Here is a 21,465-nt window from a genome sequence, read left to right as displayed (position 1 = left end):
GGGTAGAACCGACCTCATAATGGGAAATTCCAAAGGCATTGTCACTTTGTGTCCCATGTTCAGGTGCTCCATCAGTGAGATGTCAAAAGATATTTATTTCTTAAAGGACTTATAATTCTCTTGTAGATAACGTGGCCCCAGAATCCCAGGGGCCTACATTGTGATTCTGCACTAGAGCTTGCCATAAGGTCCATACTGTATCCTTTCCCACCACTGACACTTCCAACACCATAGTGTTTGCTGGATTGTGTGGTCCAGGTGGCAGCACTGATCACACTATGGTTTGGACCTGCTGCAGTGTCCTTTCCTACACCAGGAAACCCAACAGTCTTTCATGTTTCCTGGTAATTATTCTTCGGTATGAATGTGTTGCCAGTAGACCAAAACGGGTCTGTCAGGCACTGTGTTTCCTTCTTTGTGAAGGAAGAGGCAAGCTGCTGCAATTTGCATTTTACTTTGCAAGTAATATCATGGTACTCTCTTGACTCCAGAATCCCCCACATGCCACTGAAGTATCCAGCCCCTGAGTCTTTTCAGGGTTTATTTTCTCTTCTCTGGGATGCACATATCTTACCGAGGCTTATAGAAGACTAGCCACTTCTTTCTCACCTTGCCAACTTCGCATGATGTCGTTGGTGTCGTGGAACATTGTGACATTCTTTGAGATGTCCAGGTGGCCCAGATCTTTTAGAATTCCTACACAGGACGAGATACTTAACATAGTCCTGAGGCATAATCTTGAATAAATATTGTTGTCTGTCCTATGTGAATGCAAACTATTTCTGATCTTGTTTTCTAATTTGAATGGAAAAGAAGAACCCATTTGCCAAACCAATGGCTATATCCCATGTACCCGAGACCTTATTAATCTGTTGTAGCAACAATAGCACATTGAGTGCTGCAGCTGTAGCTGGGCTTAGTGCTTGATTAAGTCTGGCATAGAATACAATCATCCTCCAGGATCCATCCAGTTTTGAAGGAGCCAGATTGTTGAATTAAATAAAGATATGGAAGGGACCACCACACTTGACTCTTTGAGGTATTTAAAGATTGAACTCATCTCCACCATCCCCTGCAGAATGTATGATTTAAAAAAATAATTTATTGATGTGAAATTCACAAAACACAAAATGAACAACTGAGTGGCATTTAGTACAATATTGTACTGAATGTTACAGTGTTAGGCAATCATTACCCCTATCTAGTTGCAAAACATTTCCATCAACTCCAAAGTAAAACCCCTTACATATTAAGGAGTTTGTCCCTGTATCTCCCTCCTCCAGCTTGTGACAGGCAATAATCTGTGTTCTTTCTCCATGGCTTTATCTATAATGAATATTTAATACAAATACAATCATACAGTATGCGATCTTATGTGTTGAAGGTACATCCATGCTTTTGTATGTATTAGTACTTCATTTCTTTTTATGGCTGAATAATTTTCTATTATGTGTGTATAACACAATTTCTTTATCCATTCCTCCATTGGTGAACCTTGGGGTTGTTTTCATCTTTTGGCTTCACTATTGTGAATAGTGCTGCTATGGACACGCATGTATGGATATTTGAGCAGTTTTCAATTATTTTGGTTATATACCTAGGAGTAGAATTGTAGGGGTCATATGGTAATTCTATCTTCAACTTTTTGAGGAACCAACAAATGTTTTTCAGCACATAGTCAAGTCATTTTGCATTCCACCAGCAATGTACAAGGGCTTCATTTTCTATACTTCCTCTAATTGCCAATACTTATTTTCCATTTTTCTGATTCCAGTGATCCTAGTGGGTATAAAATGGTATCTCACTGTGGTTTTGATTTGCATTTTCATAATGACTAGTGATGTTGAGTATCTTTTCATATGTTTGCTGAGCCTTTGCATGTCTTTGGAGAAGTGTTAATTCTAGTACTCAGACCATTTTTTAATTTTATTGTCTCTGTTGAGTTGACAGAGTGCTTCATATATCCTGGATACTAGACCTTTATCAGCTATATGATTTGCCAACCTTTCTCCCATTCTAAAAGTTGTCTTTTCACTTTCTGGATGTTTTTTGATGCTCAAACTTTTTTTTTTTTTTTAATTTTAATGATGTCTGACTTATGCGCCATGCCTTTAGTGTCACAGCTAACCAGGTCATTATTATTTTTGTGTTAGCGTCAGCACTCACCAAATGACTTTCACATAACTCTTCTGTCCTGTGTTTCTACAAATTTATTTTAAAACTGTGTTTTGTTCTGTCCTAATATGGCGTGGGCTCAATCTAGTGATCATTACAACTTTTGAGTGTGCTTTAAATAACTTCTTTATTCTTTAATGTTAAAAGTGATATGAGTACTTTCAAAGGGATAAGTGTAAGTTTCCAAGGTGTCCAATTTTCTTAGAAGTTTAAAATCTTGGGGCTAGAAATATATTTGAGGTCCCACATCTCAACTTCTATCAATGCAGGATTCCCTTTGATTCTGTTCCTCATGGATGACTGTCACACTTGAATTCTTCCAGTGACAGGGAGACTAGTGTTTCAGAAGGGTTAAGTTGTGTCATTGAACAGCATTAATTGTTACAAATTTTTTTAAAAAATGACATAAACTCAGGGGCACCTGGGTGGTGCAGTTGGTTAAACGTCTGACTCTTGGTTTCTGCTCACGTCATGATTTCAGGGTCATGAGATTAAGCTGAGCACAGAGCCTGCTTAAGACTTTCTCTCCCTTTCCTTCTTCCCCTCCCCCCATCAAATAAATAAATAAATAAATCTTTTTTAAAAAAGATATAAACTCTAACATATTTCAACTTTATCCCATTTGACCTACTTTTATTATCTAAAGCTACACAATATGAAGCTATTCTTTTTTTTATGATAGTGCCTCAGATGTGTAGAACTATACAGCATTTTTCCTATGTATTTAAGCTAGACAGTTACTGTACATATAGCTCTTCCTCATTTCTAAATTTGGATTCTAGATATTTTGTCCTCCAGATCACCCTCCTCCAACAAAACTTCATTTTGTCAATGTTCTTCAAGTGTAAGAGTCAGAATAAAACAAAATGCTCAACTATGATCAAAGGCAAGAAATGTAATTATTTGTACATCATGATTTTATTAATGACACTGTGGTTGCTAACTTCCTTATTAGTAAGCCTCATGTAGATCAAGCCCGTTTCATGTACTGTCATTTATTTTTGCCCTAGTGACAATACCAACCCCTAAGGAGAACTCTGTGTCTCTGCATGTGAACTAAAATGATATTCCCCCATTCTGAAGTATATTATCAGGGCTTCTAGGACCACACAGGAAGGCTCACAATACCTTACAAGGAAAATGTACTATTTTAACATCAGACTGCATGAAACATGTTGCATCTTGGCCACAAAGTGGATCTTATTTGTGTGTCAGTTTCTGATTTATTCTTTTAGAATATATTGGCATATGCCCACTCTGCATCTAACCAAGAAAATATGGGAATCATACTGTAGTTGCTGTGTGTGTGTGGGGGGGGTGTGGGTGTGGGTGTGGGTGTGTGAGAAAGAGAGAGGGAGAAAGAGAGACTGGCTTATTTCATTTAGCATAATGTTCTTAAAGTTCATCCATGTTGTAGCATAAGTCAGAGTTTTCTTCTTTTTTAAGGCTAAATAATATTCCCTCGTATGTATACACTACATTTTGCTTATCCATCTGTCAATAAAACTTGGGCTGTTTCCATGTTGGAGCTACTACAAATAATGCTGCTATAAACATGGGTGTACAAATCCTAGGTTCAATTTTTTGGAGTGTATATATATATGGAAATGGAATTGCTATATCATATGGTAATTATATTTTAAATTTTTGAGGAACTGTTATGTTTTCTATAGCAACTGCACCATTTCGCATTCCCATCAACAGTATACAAGGGTTCTAATTTCTTTCCACATTTTCACCACCACTTGTGTTTTTCTGTATTTTTTTTTTTAATAGACATCCTACTGGGTGTGAGATGGTATCTCATTATAGCTTTGATTTGCATTTTCCTAATGATTAGTGATGTAAGTTTTTTTTTAAGACTTTATTTATTTATTTGACAGAGAGAGATACAGCGAGAGAGGGAACACAAGCAGGGGGAGTGGAAGAGGGAGAAGCAGGCTCCCCACTGAGCAGGGAGCCCGATGTGGGGCTTGATCCCAAGACCCTGGGATCATGACCTGAGCCAAAGGCAAGCGCTTAACAACTGAGCCACCCAGGCGCCCCTGATGTAAGTGTTTTTTAAACTTATTTTGGATGAAGCTTGAAGCTTAACAGGTGTGATGTTTATCAAAGACATAACTGTTAGTGTTGTCAAAATGTGAACTCATATGTAGTAAAGGAAAAGTTGGCAGTCACTGCAGTGATCCATTGGTCAGCTTTGGTGGGTTAATATTCCAGGAATTCTCAGTTGCAGGAACAATTGCTTCTGGTTTCTGTCCTTATCTACAAAAGACTTGAAGGGACTTACTCCAATCTCTGGTGAGAATATTCAGAATGATTCAGCATTTGAGTAATGTATATCATTATCAGTATAAAATAATAAAGAATAGACAGAAAATCAGCTTAGGGCAGTGTAAAACTAATTTTCTGTACGGGTGTGATAAGAAGGAGAGGGAGTTCTTCCTGTGTGATATATCAAGGTGATAATGTGCCCCATTAGGACAATTTGTTTTATATTTCTTAAAATAGATATGACTGAGAAAATGACAGATGGAGGTCAGGAAAAAATTCATGAAGTCCTTCACCTTATATTCATAAATCAATGACTTGGTCCCAGAGAGGTGGCTAAAAATATATTTCTCTTTCAGATGAAGGAGATTAGGTTGTGAAAAGAAGAATGTGTTGACTGAAATGACTGAGAACATCACCTCTGTCATTCACACTGTACTGTAGCATTATCTGGAACATAAGGAACATGATTTTTTTTCTTTCACTTGTACCAGTAACACAAAAATCTCTCCCCTGTCTCCCCCCGTCCCCCCTCTCTCCATGCCTCCCCCTCTCTCCCCCTGCCTCCCCATGCCTCCTCCTCTCCCCCCTCCCATCTCTGCCAGTCTCTCTCTCCTCTCTTTCTTTGCCTCTCTCACACACACAGGTACAGACTTCCATTTTATAGATGAAACCACATGAATTTGTAGTCAGAAAAATAATTAGGTTCAACTAAATCTTTGGTCCCTGGCAGGGAAATAGTTAAGGAAGAAATAATTTAAATGAAATTGCACCAAGTATTTTCATGGGGGAAGAATTAGAAAAAAAATACCCAGAAGAGATTATGTTGAAACAATACTAATGCCTGAAAAAATAAGACTTTAGATGTTTCTCACTCTTAGAAGGCAGTACCAGCATCAACTCCCAAAAGAGATCAGTATGTGAAATGACAATCTTGGGTTGAGAATGGAATTTTTAAAGTTCAATGTGAAATACTGATTTTTTAAAATAACTCCTTTTGAAATATCTGTAATCTTTTAAACTTATAATCAGTTACAACTTAAACTATAATGAAGGTACTTAACATGTCAGGAAACAAAGAGAAAGAGTCAAATGGCAAGGTAGCATTATGAATTTCTAGTGAGATTTGCACTCTTGCTTCTGTTTTTTATTGCATTCCATAAGCGCCACAGAAAAAAAAAATCCTTTAAAGAAATACATTCTACAGCTTATCACTCATGTCGGAGAAAACTCGTTTAATGCTTTTGTTGGGCATGATACTGAAAATAAGTCTTGATTGAAGCAAGCACAGTCATATATTGAAGTACACAAATAGACGCATTTGCTTGGTTTATTCTGCAGCCTTGCTGCAAGAATGCAAATGAGCTTTTCCAAGCCCATTTTCAAGCTGTCAAGTGACAAAGGGGAGGGGGAGGGCGCAGGAAAAAAAATCAATTGAGTTAACCTAGCACAGAAGTCTACAGATTAATTATGTTTAAAAAAAACTGAAAACAATGTGTTTTTTGTTGGCAACTTGAAAGATTGGTGCCTGAAATACTCCTTAATATTATGTAAACAAATGGAGCTTAATCAGTTGCAGGGACAGCAGTCACCATACCTGCAAATGGTGTAGAGTAAGGTTGTTACTTTCCTTTCAAATAAATGAATAGGGCAGAGAAGACAGGAGTTCTTTTGCAGCTGCAGACAGAATTTATATATTGCTTACGGGATGGTGACAGATTGGCACTGTGACTTCAGATGCCAAGTAGGTATCAGTGTGCTTATTCTTTCTGTTGGGACTCTAGGGATTCGAGGGCAATTAAACAGGCAATACAATTCTCATTTTATCCCTAGCATTTTGTAGTAGAGAAATGACTTCTGAGGCTTATAAGCGTGTGGAACATCCTCATTACTGTTTTTGGTTCACCTGGATGGATTAAGCCCACTTTTGTAGGATTGTTATTCAACCATCAACTCAGTAAATCAAAAAACATACATTACTTTGGTTCTTGACCCAACCCTGTCTTAAATATTGGGAAATTTACTTGTTGATTAGCTACTTGATGTTGATTGAGAATCCAAGCATGGCTAGCTCTGTGTGCTAGAATAGGCAGAAAGGTAAAGTTGAGCTCTGACTCTATGGAACTTTGGGAAGGGCAGACTAACTTCAGGCAAAGTAGCAAAGGTTGTCCTTTGGAAGATAGTGGGACCCTGAAAGTAACAGATGCCTCTGAGGTATTACCTAGAGCATTCAAGCATTCAAGGCTTTTTAGTAATTAAAAAAAAAATTTAGTGTTTAAAAAATACTTGAGTTCATGAAAAAAAAATACTTGGCTATGAATGGAAGAGAGATCCAGAGGAAAGTAAAATGATTTGGTATGGTTTTGAATGGCAGATGTTCACCAATTGGCAGCAAGAAGTTAAGGCAACTAGAAGGAGATGGGGATAAAATGGGACAAGTTAATTTGTTTGAAATGCAAAGAAGATAACTCTAGTCTTCACAATTTTAAATGAGATCAGGGATGTTGCAGAGATAAGATGCAGGTTTTGTGGAGAAGCACTAAAGATAACTTTCTGAGATTATTTTTACTTTTATGAAATGAAAAATTAGAAGAGAGAATTTGGCAATGCATTGGAAGTAGAGGATACTTTGAAGACATTTTCCTGCTTTCAGTTGGAAGTTAAATGGGTATGGTTAGATTACAGCTGAATATGGAACATTGGCTAAACTCTGCAACAGGAAATAGCAAAGAGCAGATTATTAATTAGAACTCTTGTTTTTACCCAGTGTTTTCAGTAGCTTTCCATTTATTTCATTAAAAATGTATCCATTACCTTACACCCCCTACTGACAAGGAATAAGCAAAATTATATATTTTGTTGCATTAACTCATAATTACCTAGCACGTTCATGCTGTATAATCTCAGGTTTCACTTTATTTGTAAATATGCTTTATAATTGTGTAACCCACACAGCTTCATTTGAAAGGTTTGAATGTTTTCCCTCCTGCATTTATTATATTGACTTTGCTTAATATCCATATTGCATTTGTTGAATAGGGTCTTAATGTAGATACTTTTTTATTCTTTTCTGTCAGATCCATCCTCTCATCCCTATCCTGTAAGGAATAAACATATCACAAAGAAAATTCAATGCAAAATATATGCCCATTAAATTCTGTTGATGAATACACAAAATGCCTGAGTAAACAATATACAGATATGAAAAATCCCTATATAGTCTTATGCACATGCACACATGCACGCACACACACACACACACACACACATACATACAGACATACATTTAGATGTGAAGGTTGACATCCTAAAAATAAATTTTCTTTCTCACAGTAAGCCAAGTTACAGTACTTTGTTAAGCAATAGCATTAAATTATTCTCATTTTATGCATTGCCATCTGGCATACTTGTACTTTTTTTGTGAATCGCAGAAAAAGCAATTCAAAACCAGACATTAAATAGACTCATAAGTAATTATCGACATATTAAGTAGTTTCTGAAGACAGGTTTGAACACATACATTCCAACAGGATTTTCTTAGGTTGATAGCCATAAGCGTTTCCATTGAGAAGAAATATTTTATAATATTATTGTAAAATAATTTGGCAAACTGTTTCTATGTGCATCTGCTTGAGTCTTCTTAAAACATGCTACGTTACAAAAGTCATTCTGTTCTGTGATTCATGCTCATCCCCTTTTCTGTGACATTTTCCCACATTTTATTAATGGGGAAGGAATCCTCATAATGAAAAAAAAGTGTCTTTATCCTGAAAACACCCAGATTGTTCTGCCATATACATCTCAGGATTCTGTGCATTTGGAGGGAGAGTGGGTGGAGTTCATCTACTTTCTTTGTGGAACAGGGCTCATGCCATAGGGACCACTCAGATGCTCTCCCATTTGCTTGTGAAAGTAGCATAATGATGTCACAGGAAAACTGGTTTCATTTTTTTATAGTCCTGATCTTAAGAAATATGCCTTTATATTTAACCAAAACAGATGCCCCTGCTAGAACTACAATTCTGGAGGACTTTGTGATGCCACATGGCAGCCATTTGTAATTTTGGTCACACTAGTTTACAGGTCATTGAGCCTCTTTGAAATGTGGTCCTTGGAACCAAGCACCATAGTCCAAACATGGGGTCCAGGAACAGAGGGGTTCTCACTTTGTTTTCCTAATAGAAATATTACAGTCATTCACAGACTGCATTTGTCTTGTCAGGAGACACTGCAAACTGCTGCCTAAAACTGATCTTGACTCATTAAAATCATGAATATTTATTAAGATTTTTTTGTCTTCTCAAATATGTATACCTAAACATAGACATCTGTAATTAACCATATTAGATCCCATTCTATTAGTTGTTTCTGATTTTAACGATTAAGAAATCTCTTAACAACCATTTAATGTTTATGACCATAAAAATAAAATACCTTTTAGGACAGAAAAAGTGAAAAAGATAGGACAGAAATAGACAAATATTAGACAAAAGTAGAACAAAATATGTATATATATATATATATATATATATATATATAAAATGCCTAAGACACCACCATCACCCATTATATGTGTAACATTTTTTTTAAAGATTTTATTTATTTATTTGAGAGAGAGAATGAGAGAGAGAGAGCACATGAGAGGAGGAAGGGTCAGAGGGAGAAGCAGACTCCCCGCTGAGCAGGGAGCCCGATGCAGGACTCGATCCTGGGACTCCAGGATCATGACCTGAGCCGAAGGCAGTCGCTTAACCAACTGAGCCACCCAGGCGCCCTGGGTAACAATTTTATATGCTGCTTTTTTTTCCACTTAAAATTACTTTATGGATATTTTATTGTATTATTTAATATTCTTTTGAAATCTGATTTCCAGGAAGAACTGAATAATATTTGACAAAATGGGTATATTTAGTTAAATAGTAGACCGTTATTAAGGGTGTGTCTGTCAATTTTTTTCTATTGAAAATAATACTACTAAAAACATTCTTATACTTAAAATTTTGCATGCATGTCTCAATAACTTTAGAATAAATTACTGGATATAGACTCCTTGGATTAAAATTGTGAATATTTAGAGGAAATCTTACACTTGATTTTAGCCAAAAGGCCGAGAAGCGATTTTTAGAGGAAATCTTAATGCATATTGCCAAACTGAAATTCATTCTCAAGGTGAATTTCATTTTCCAATATGTAAATCCATATAATAAATATGTGTGTGTATAATATTTATAACATAACAATAGGTATGTGTATATAAGTCATAACATATAATACATAATAAATATGTATGTGTATATATATTTATAACATATGTATATATAATATATAAATTTATATGTATATACACATGTGTAGATAAGTTTATATTTACATATATATGCACATGTATGTGTGTGTGCGTGGATATAGATATCTGGAGTGGGTAGAAAGAAGGAGAGAACCTGGAAAGATTCTACCAAGTATTATTATGACTAATCTTATAGCTGCATCTTAACTGTGGGATTGAATTTGCTATGTCAGGGTAAGTGTTACATTGTGCTATCAGACTAGTCCAGAAATTTATACCCTGGGTGTGTGGGATACAAAGGTACTATGATGGACCTGACCTGTATTTTACCTTTCCTGTTTCTTTGACAAACATTTCAGTAACAAATGGAGGAATGAAAGTTTAAAATTTTAGTAGGGTATTACCATTGCATGAAAAAATGGATGTGTGAAATTCATCCAGAGGTAACAATAAAACTACAGGCTTTAATGGGGTATGGTAAAAATTGTTGCTGTTATTTTCTGAGAAGACAAATACTCCATTGAAGCTTCCTTGGTGGATGCAAAGTTTTACTTATGAGCATTGATGGATTGTGCTGGGTTTGGTACTACAGTTCATTTGGACTAACAAAAGTATGTCCCTTTTATTCTGAAGATCTTACTCTCTAAATGGGGATACTGAAAAGTAAGCAGTGATCTATGCAGTGATCAGATATGTGCAGAGGTCTGTGTGAGATTCCCTGGGACACTCAGTTCTGCCTTTAACCCTCCACTTTAGCATTCTCTTTCTTCCCCAGTCACCCATCTCTGTTCTGTAGTGACCAAAATAGTATAATGGGACAGGAAAGGATAAATGGTTGGGCTAACAATGGGTGCGAAGGTTGACACTATTGTCATCTGCAGGCTTTTTCTAAGCAGAAGTACACTCTAACCTATACCCTGTCTTCAAAGAAAATTAAATTACCTTTAGGCAAGACCAGTCCAAGAACTTGGCAGCAAGTTTTGCAAGTGGCACATCCTGGCACTTGCTTACAACTATGTATACCTGTTCTCTGCTTGCCGCTAAGCAGAGAAGGAGAGATTTGCTGGGCACCAGAGCAGATCTGGCCCCTAAATAAACTGTTGTATCTCTGTGTGAACACCATTTACTGGTGGGAGTACATTTGTTGCATAGTCACTGATGTTTGCACATCTAAAGTCTGTAAGAGGGGCGTCTGGGTGGCTCAGTCAGTGAAGCGTCTGTCTTCAGCTCAGGTCATGGTCCCAGGGTCCTGGGATTGAGCCCTGCGTTGGGCTCCCTGCTCAGTAGGGTGTCTGCTTCTCTCTCTGTCCCGCTCCCTGCTCATGCTTGTGCATGTGCTCTCTCTCTGAAATAAATAAAATAAAACTTTAAAAAAATAAAATAAACTGTGTAAGAGCCAAGAATGCAAACAAAAGATGAGAATTTCCAGTTCTGCAAGTTAGAGGCGCCACAGGCTTTAGTCTTCCACCAGAAAACCCCTAAGATTGTTATTTACAAGAGCTGCCTTATTATTTCTATAAAATTGGCAACTATCATTCCTTCTCTGCAACACACGGATTGGTAACTCAGATTGAGAATTCAGGCTATTATCTAGACACCTGTAAAGGACCAAATGCAGAAAAAGCCTGCAGATGACAATAGTGTCGACTTTCGCACCCACAACAGGGAGATGACGAAGTAAAACCATTTATCAGGCTGCATCAGGAATGGGTGCAAGAAAACCCAGCTACACCATGAAGACCCAAAGACCATGCAATCCAAATATTTCCTCAGCTACATCATCAATTACTAGTTCACTGTGAAGTTCCCACCACACCTCTGGGTTGTGAAGAGGAAAGAACTCTAAAGCTCTTGGTACATTTGAGAGGGTAGAGGTGACAGTGGTGAATAAGGGTTCCAACAGAATTTCCTTGCAACTTCTGGGAAGCAGCAGCAAATGGGTCCTTACCCAAGTCATCGTGATAGATGAGGTGACCAAGAACTGAATCCTCTGACAAGCAGTGAGAACCATTTAAGGAAAGAGCAGTACATGAAGGAAAGCAAAACAAAGAGCAAGCTGAGAGGTAGAAAGAAAGCCACAACATGTGGTGTCCTAGCGTTCAGGGAAAGAACAATTATAAAAACATTGAGTAATGAAAAATAGGAAATATTAAGAAGACTCAGAAAAGAGAAGTGATCTGAGCCACAAAGAGATGATCACAAGGAAAATGATGTGTCAGGGGAACAGAGACAGCAAAAGCCAGAGTGTTGTGAGTTGATGAACAAATGGGAAATGTGAAAATTAGAGACAATAGGAATAGACAGTAATTCTAGGATTATTTCATGGAATTTGATTTAGGATGAGAGAGACTTGAGGATTTGTGATTATATGATACAGATAATATACGGTAGCAAATAATTCCTCTCTGTGGTGTTACAGATTTCAATCTTAATTCTAGCCCTTCCATTCTCAAGCAGCATGATTCTGGATGTTTCTCTAGGTCTTCCTCTCCTCCTCTCTTCATCTGTGAATGTGGGTCCACATCCTCTCAACCAATGTTAGCTAATTTGTTTTATTTAAAGTCCCTGCAGAAAGAGGGAAAAATCAATGCAGCCAGGTCTCTTGGGAGGTAGCAGGCTATAGATTCGAGAACTCTGGCAAATGAATTAATCCTTCAAAGGGGGAAGGTCTCTCTTACACTTTTACTCACATATAAAAGATAAAAATAAGGGTTCAGGTACATTTACCTTTTTGGGTTTGACATGAACAGATTTCCAATTGTAATGGCATTTGTTCTGAAATAAAAGCTAGAATTATTAGCTCCAAGTAGGTTATAGGGCTAGTGAGTGAGTTGAAGGCTACAGGAAGATGAAGATTTAAAATAGCAGAGTAACGGTGAGAGGTTGTCAGACAGTTTTGGTGCCCATCTGATGCTAGAGAAAATGCACCTAAAGGAACAGCACTTTGTGGGATTCTGGTTTTTCTCTGAACAGTGTGTCTACTCTGGCATTTGATTAGGGAAGTGCCATTGAAATCTACAGGAGAAAGAAGGGGGTAAAGAGGGTGGGAATGAAATATGATAGAAACATAACAGAAAAGTAAGAGAAGGATGGAGATCTTGGTCAGATGAAAGGCAAGTTGGAATAAAACTAGAGAGCTAGGGTGGTAGAAAAACACGTGTGACAAACAAACAAACACACAAAAACCTCAGGTGTTTATAAGCTGAACTTTTCTAGATCTTACCGACCAGGCGTGTATCTGTGTGAGTGAGTTTATATTTCAGAAGGCAGAGTCAAAGGCTAGGTCACTCATTTTATCTTTGTTGTCCTTACATCATCATTAATGGTTCTTCTTTCATTTTTTTCTAATCAAACATTTAATAAGTTATTTGTAAATCAACAAGTAAATACACTAAACCTGAAAGTGTGAAAAAGGAAGACTATATAACTGATCCATAGGCATGCAGGAGACTCCAACTGCACATAGATATGAATGTTTTATAAATAGCATAATCACTGCAGACATAAACCCCAGATATACATTGTTGACAATCTCATTTGTGCCATCAACTCTCCTCAAAAAGATGAGTTCTACTTAGTTCTAGTTAATGTGATCTAAATCCCAAACTAATGAAGTTTTACTGTATTTGAGGACCACTCTTTGGCTGATGTACTAATCCCTTTGGTCATTTGTTTCTTGCTTACATATGCATACATGGGTAAGCATTTGTGTGTGTGGGGGGGGGTGGTTCTGAAGTTTATAACAACAATATACTGTTAGTGACTGGAATGGGAAGTTGTTTGCAATGACTCTGTAGCCCTATTCTACACTTGTAGTTCAGTTGATTTTCTTGCCCTCACCTGTCTACACAACGATCACACACAGGGACCCTAAATCAAAGTGGTTATTCACAATGTTTTGCTTCAAATAAGATTTATATTTAAATATGAATAAAAAAATTAATCTACGTGGTTTGAAAGATATTTTAGAATCCTATGTTTTGACCCTTTCTTGAAGAAAGGTGACACATGATTTCTGGATAATTTAGGAAAAAAGTTATGACCCTTTTAGCTAGTTTTAAAATGAACATTTTTTTCTATCAGATTTCTAAATTTATCTTCCCGAATTCACTGGTTTCTAGAACTTGCCATAAACGAAGCTCTGAAACCTAGGAAACTACCAAGCACTATGTAACCCAGCCCAAGAATATACCTCAAAGTGTCTTAGATTTGTTTATCAATTTAGGGGAAACAATTGATTCCACCAAATCCTGAAATCCTGTGCAAGGGAATCCAGTATCCCAGGCTGTACCCCCGCAGGACCACTCCATGTTTTACTATGGAGACTTAAAAAGATCTGTTTTATGGATAAATGATGCTTATTCCCAAAGACTTCTCAAGAGACAACATCTTTACCACTAATCCCTTATATACCAAAGTGGCTGGAGAAAAAGTACACTTTAATTACACAGCACCAAATGTAACTACCAATTTATTTTTCATCTGGAAAAATATTTTAAGAGGCTCTGAAAGAGGAAACTAAAAATCTCAAGATTAAAGGGTATTTAAAATTTTAATATTAGATCTTTCACACAAACTTTTTCTCCTTACATGAAAAGTACTAAATAAGTTACATTTAAATGCCCTACTTATATAAAAATAAAATTAGGTACTTCTCATTTAGGAGAGAGTGGATAAGATTTAAAATGTAAGGAATAGGAGTAAAGGATGAGCAGTATATCCAATCTAAATTACATCAAAAACCAAATATAAAATAGAGACAGAACTTACATTTTCCTAAAAGGAAGTAGATATTCACTACCAACCCCAATAGGGAAATAACACTGATGAGAAGAGAGATACATGAATGAAGATATTTTCTTGCTTTGACTTATAAAAAGAAATAATGATACATTTCATGTTCGTTTAAATGTTTAGGGTTATACTGTTAGAAATACGTAATTCTACTTTTATTATAAGGTCGACGAGGGAAATATCACAGTCCTTTGAATTGGTTGTCTTCATACTGAGTAGGGCTTGCTTCTCTCTCTTTCTAAGCTTTATTGAGGTATAACTGATATAAATTACAAAAAATTATATGTGCTAATGTATACATTTTGATGTTTGGACATAAGCATACACCCATGATATTATCACCACAGTCAAGGTCCTAAACATATCCCTCACCTCCAACAATTTCCTTGTGTTTTGTGTGCGTGTGTGTGTGTATAAGAACACTTGACATGACATCTACCCTCAATGTACTTTAAGTGCCTAATATGTATTAACTATATGTACTATGTTGTACAGCAGATCTCTAGGACTTATGCGTACTTTTTAAAAACTTCTTTGCACGTGTAAAACATGCCATAAGATGTCCTATATTGCAATGGACAATGCAACTATTTTTAGCAAATCCAATGAGAATCAATGGCATTAAGGAGAAAACTAGATTCCTTACTTTCTTCTTTGTCTCATGTTTTTTCACACTCAAACTCCTTGACATCTTGGCTGCTATAAGTGATGTAATTAGAAGTCCATGGCTGAGAACAGTGTTTACTTTGTCAGAATTGGGAGGTTTGTGTGATCATGATTTTCTTCAACATAGGTCTCTTTGGAATCATCCACTGTAGTTTATTATTATTATTATTATTATTATTATTATTAATTTTATAATCAGGAACATCAAAGCCCTCTTCTACTTGTGTTGACTTTTCTAGATTGGCTTTTACAGATATTTTCTCTCTTTATGAAGCCACTTCTCACCAATTGCCCAGCATCTGTTGCAGTGGGGTGGATTCATTTTATTCCAAAAATTATACTTCCGGTAGACTGCTAAAGAAATTTTAGGATCTTCTTCAAGTGACTCTATATCACTCTGTCCTGCCTGATTTACCTTGATATATCTCATCAGCTTCCTCTGAGAGTTCTTCTTCACTAAGGCTATAATCTTCTGAATCAAGACTCAACTTCAAATTCTACAGTGAAGTCATCTGAAACTGAATCTTGATCCAACCACCCGAATGTTCACTTACACCAGCATCAAGATCCGGATTTGCTGGAGTCTCTGATTCCATGCTCCTGCTTCTTCACAATACATCTCCCTTATTACACATAAAGTGAGGCTTTCATCAAAGAAAGGGAAATACTGTCAGATTTCTGGTGCTTTCTTTTTCATTCACCAGGTAATTCATCCGAATTTTCATCTAGTCAGAAGTCATCTCTTCTTCTGAATTCCCCAAATACTCTTCTGTCCCAGGCCTGTATGTGTGTGAGCACACTAGGTCCATAGGAGGAGGCCGCTGGCAGTGACAACAGCCGGACCTCAGTCAGAGGGGCCTAGGGCTGCCCACCACCTGGGCTTCTTGCTCTATCTTCCTCCTCATCACTAAGGCTGCTGAGGTCCCCTAGTGCACTTCCAGGGTGTTTGTGCCTGTGCACCCAGGCCATACAGCCTCACTAGTTTCTCCTTTCATTTTCAAAGTTGCCCAGATTTGGACACAAATTCTGTTTTCATACTATGTAAAGATCACTGGAAAGTAGAAGCCGAGGAAAGGCAAGGGCACGGTACTTGAAGCATCATCCAACTGGGTACAGAATTCATGGCCCAGCAATGAGGAAAAAATAGAGGTCTTGAGTAAAAATACTAATAAATGAGTACATATTAATAAAACATATTTTATTTTTTTCATATTAACAAAACATAATCGGATGAAAGCTAAAACCTCAAGTTTGAGTCCTCATATACTGTGAACTGCAATCCAGTAGAACATTTGGGCACCTAATTGGCAGCACGCATCTAATAGTCACAGTGGTGAATGATTCCATGTGATGCTCCTCTGATTTAATTACCTTTAGAAGTCCAAGTTTGATTCCTTCCAAACTAGCATCTAATGCAAGTCTAACGAGTTAAAAGTTTGAGCTGGAGAATAAAGCCATTACAAAATAAAAGTAATCAAACAACTCTTACAGATCTCCTAAAGCAATGATTCACTCAGGATTTCACACAAAACTCCCATTAATGCTAATGAAATTGGGTAAGTTACAGGCTGGAACTCTCCCATACATTGATAGGTGAATAGTTCCCTGAGGTACTTACTTAGATGAGGGAACTTAATTTTCTCTCCACTAATCCTCTCTGGATGAAAAATAAGAAATAATGCTTCACAAGTTGGGTTTCTTTTTAAAGTAGATGGCACAAATTCAGAATCATTGGTGTGAATTAATCAAAAGCCACATTAGGACATCGACTGGCTCATTTTCAACCAATCAAACCATCTTCTATTCAGATAGATACCAGTCGGCCAAAGCCTTAAGTCAGTCTTGTTTGTGGCTCTGAAAGTAACCCATTAAATCCATTCCATCTTGCTTCTTCAAGATTCTAGAAAAAGGAACTGTGCAATTATGTGAGGGAACTAGCTGAAAAGAAATAGAAATTCCTGATTGCCTTAGTATGAATTGAAGAGTTCAGCTGCTGATTTAATTAGCTGCCTAGGGAAGGAAAGATCATGAAATGTTGAGTTAGAAACAATATAAGATCATTCAAAGACATACAAGTTATAGTACAGGTATAATTAAGCTTCTGGGGCAGAAATGGTGTGTGTGTGTGTGTGTGTGTGTGTGTGTGTGTGTGTGTGTGTGTGTGTGTGTGGTTCAGAAGTAGCAACTTTCACTAGCATGTGAATGTTTTTGCTTAATAATAATCATTAGGATAATATCAATTTGATTGTGTACAACTCTTGACCTAGTCATCTTCTCATTTATTACAACTTCCCAGGATAGGGGCAGGGTTGTGGTTACTATATTATTTTACAACTGACAGAATGAAGTTCAATTTAGTAAGTTACCTCATAGAAGAAAAGTGATAGGCTCCCAAAAACACACATTAAGTCAAACAAATGTAAATAAAATAAATATACTGATTTTGATGAGAATGATATCACAGAAGGTAAAGATTCTTAAAATCTCATTCAGTCTTCCCTTCTTTCTTCTACAACTAATGCAACTGAGCCTTAAGATGGGAATTTTCTAAAAACCATCACCTAGGATCTTAATGTCAGAAGAAATTTCTGGACAGTGGGTGGCTCAGGCAACTGATTCCCTGACTCTTGATTTTGGCTCAGGTCATGATCTCAGGGTCATGAGATTGAGCCCCGCATGAGGCTCTGTACTCAGTGGGCAGTCTGCTTGAGATTCTCTCTCTCTCCCTCTCCTTCTGCCCCTACTTCTTCTAGCCAGCACTATCTCTCTCTCTCAAATAAATAAATCTTGAAGAAAAAAAAAAGAAATCTAGTGTGTTCCCTTTTGGTTAGTGATATCTAGAAAGTTTGTTGAATAGAGATAGATCCCCAAATACCAAAATATGTCTTTGATTTAATTATGCATGAATGCATAAATAGTTGTTACCATGTGCTGTTTGATGAAAATTATCCGGTGCTTCTTATTTTGACTAAGACCCAAATTACATTGAATTTAAGCATCAGCAGCCCCTTTTTGGCAAATTATATGGCTTTAAATAAACAAAAGAAAATTTGCTGATTTATTAGACCTTAAGAATCAGTGCCACTACACGTGGCATTTTAAAAATGACTACTCTAAACTCCACAGTTATAGTTGGAGATGTTTTAGGTAATTGATGAAACAGTAAAGTGAAAATCAGGAAGCAAGGTCACCTGGGTGGCTCAGTCGTTAGGCGTCTGCCTTCGGCTCAGGTCATGATCTCAGGGTCCTGGGATCGAGCCCCACATCGGGCTCCCTGCTCCACGGGAAGCCTGCTTCTCCCTCTCTCACTCCCCCTGCTTGTGTTCCCTCTCTTACTATCTCTCTCTGTCAAACAAATAAATAAAAAATCTTTAGGGAAAAAAAAAAGAAAATCGGTAAGCAAATATAAGACCTGAACAACACTATCAACTAACTTGACCTAACTGACCTTCACAGGGCAAAGGGAGAAACCCAACAGAATACGCACCATTCACCAAGATAGACCTCTTCTGTGTCACAAAAATTCTAGAATGAAGTTGCACAACATATATCCTCAGACCGCAATGGGGTGGAGGATAGAGAGCAATAGAAAATAATTGAAAAATACTCAAATATTTGGAAGTTTAAAAACACACTTCTTAACCCTATGCCAAAGAAGAAAACAAAAAATGGAATTAGGAAATATTCTGAATTAAATTAAAATGAATACATACCAACTTTTATGTGTTGCAGCTTAAGTAGTGCTTAAAAACTATAGCATTAGATAAGTCTGGCTAGGGGTTTATCAACCTTGTTAATTTTTTCCAAGAATCAGCTGCCAGTTTTGTTGATCTGTTCTATTTTTTTTATCTGTATATCATTGATTTCTGCTCTAGTGTTTATTATTTCTCTTCTCTTGCTGGATTAAGGCTTTATTTGCTGTTCTTTTTCCAGCTTCTTTAGGTGTAAAGTTAGGTTGTATATTTAAGACTTTTCTTCTTGAGGAAGGCCTGTATTTGTATATATTTCCCTCTTAGGAATGGCTTTGCTGGATCCCAAAGGTTTTGAACTATCTTGTTTTCATATTAATTTGCTTCCATGTATCTTTTTAATTCTTCTTTAATTTCCTGGTTGACCCATTCATTCGTTAGTATGATGTTCTTTAATCTCCATGTATTTGTGGTCCTGCCAAATTTTTTCTTGTGGTTGACCTCAAGTTTCATAGCACTGTGGTGTGAAAATATGCATAGTATGATCTCAGTCTTTTTGTACCATTTGAGACCTGATTTGTGACCCAGTATGTGATCTATTATGGAGAATGTTCCATGTGCACTTGAAAAGAACGTGTGTTCTGCTGCTTTAGGATAAAATGCTCTGAATATATCTGTTAAGTCCATTTGTTCCAGTGTGTCATTCAAAGCCCTAGTTTCCTTGTTGATCTTCTACTTAGATGATCTGTCCATTGCTGTGAATGGTGGGATGTTAAAAGTTCCTTACTATTATTGTATTATTATAAATTAGTTTCTTTAAGTTTGTTATTAATTGATTTATATATTTGGCTGCCTCCAAGTTAGGGGCATAAATACTTAAAATTGCTAGATCTTCTTGTTGGATAGACTCCTTTATTATGATATAGTGTCCTTCTTGATCTCTTATTACAGTTTTTGGTTTAAAATCTAGTTTGTCTTGGGGCACCTGGGTGGCTCAATCAGTTAAGCATCTGCCTTCGTCTCAGGTCATAATCCCAGGATCCTGGGATTGAGCCCTGCATTGGGCCTCCCTTCTCAGCGGCGAGTATGCTTCTCCCTCTCCCTCTGCCCCGTGCTCTCTCTCTTGCTCTGCTCTCTCTCTCAAATAAATAAGATACGTAAAAAATAAAATAAAGTCTAGTTTGTCCCATATAAGGATGGCTACTCCAGCAACCCTAGTGTTCATTCATAGATGAATGGATAAAGAAGAGTGCCATACGCATATATACAATGGAATATTACTCAGCAATCAAAAAGAATGAAATCTTGCCATTTGCAACAATGTGGATGGAACCAGAGCATATTATGCTAAGCGAAGTAACTCAGAGAAAGATAAATACCGTATAATTTCACCATATGTGGAATTTAAGAAACAAAACAGGTGAACATAGGGGAAGGGAAGGGAAAATAAGATAAACAGAGAGGGCGACAAACAATAAGATCTCTTAACTCTAGGAAACAAACTGAGGGTTGCTGGAGGGGAGGTGGATGGGGAGGAGGGGGTAACTGGGTGATGGGCATTAAGGAGGACAATTGATATAATGAGCACTGGGTGTTTCATGCAACTGATGAATCGCTGAATTCTACCCCTGAAACTAATATTACACTATATTTTAACTAAATTGAATTTAAATTAAAAAAATTTAAAAAACAGTCACTTTCCCACAAATGGAAAAAAAAGGAGCAAATTAAATGCAAAAGAAAAAGAAAAAAAAAAGGAAATAAGATAACCAACATTAGTGAAATTGAAAATGTAAGAGAGAAAATCAGTAAAACCAAAACTGGTCCTTTGAAAAGATCAGTAATAAAATTGATAAAACTCTGGCCAAACTGGGGCAGCAGGATGGCTCAGTTGGTTAAGCATTTGCTTTTGGCTCATGTCATGATCTCTGGGTCTTAGGATCAAGCCCTGCGTGGGGCTGCCTGCTCAGCAGGGAGCCTGCTTCTCCCTCTCCCTCAGTCCCTTCCCCCACTCATAAGCTTGCTCTCTCTCTTTCTCTCAAATAAATACATAAATAAATAAAATTAAAACAAAAAAACAAAAACTAAAACCTCTGACCAAACTGATTAAGAAAAAAAGAGCAAAGACATAAATTACCAGTATATTAAGAACAGAAGAGGGAACGTCACCTCAGGTCCTACGGACATTCAAAGGATAAAGGAAACTTATAAACAACATTATGACTATGAATTTGATAAGACAGGTTAAATGGATAAATTCTTTGAGTGAAACAGCTAAAAAAGGTGAATTTTATTATCAATAATTTAGATTGTAATAGCCCTGACTAAAAAAAAATAGATTGGCTGAGGAAAGGAAACAAAATGTACCACTGCTATGACTAACACCAAGGTGTTCTATTTAATTGTTTTTATACCTCTGCCTGATATTTTTTGGCAACATTAAGATCTACAGGGCTAAAGTTCAATCTCTTACTATCTGAGAAAGTCACATTTATTTCCATACTCTCTCCTCCCCCATTCTTCTTTAACAGATCTTGTATCTAAGACAATGCACTTCCACTTCTGAATGGTTTCTAGTACAAA

General features: G+C 36.8%; 1 pseudogene; it reads right to left on the bottom strand.

Moving 5' to 3' along the window:
• Positions 1-71: 71 nt before the first annotated feature.
• LOC113938374 lies at positions 72-15,789 on the bottom strand (annotated as a pseudogene).
• Positions 15,790-21,465: the final 5,676 nt, after the last annotated feature.

Source organism: Zalophus californianus, chromosome 8 (genome assembly GCF_009762305.2).
Source record: "Zalophus californianus isolate mZalCal1 chromosome 8, mZalCal1.pri.v2, whole genome shotgun sequence".
NCBI lineage: Eukaryota > Metazoa > Chordata > Mammalia > Carnivora > Otariidae > Zalophus > Zalophus californianus.
The sequence above is the reverse complement of the archived record's forward strand: the minus strand, read 5'-3'. Positions and strand labels throughout refer to the sequence as shown.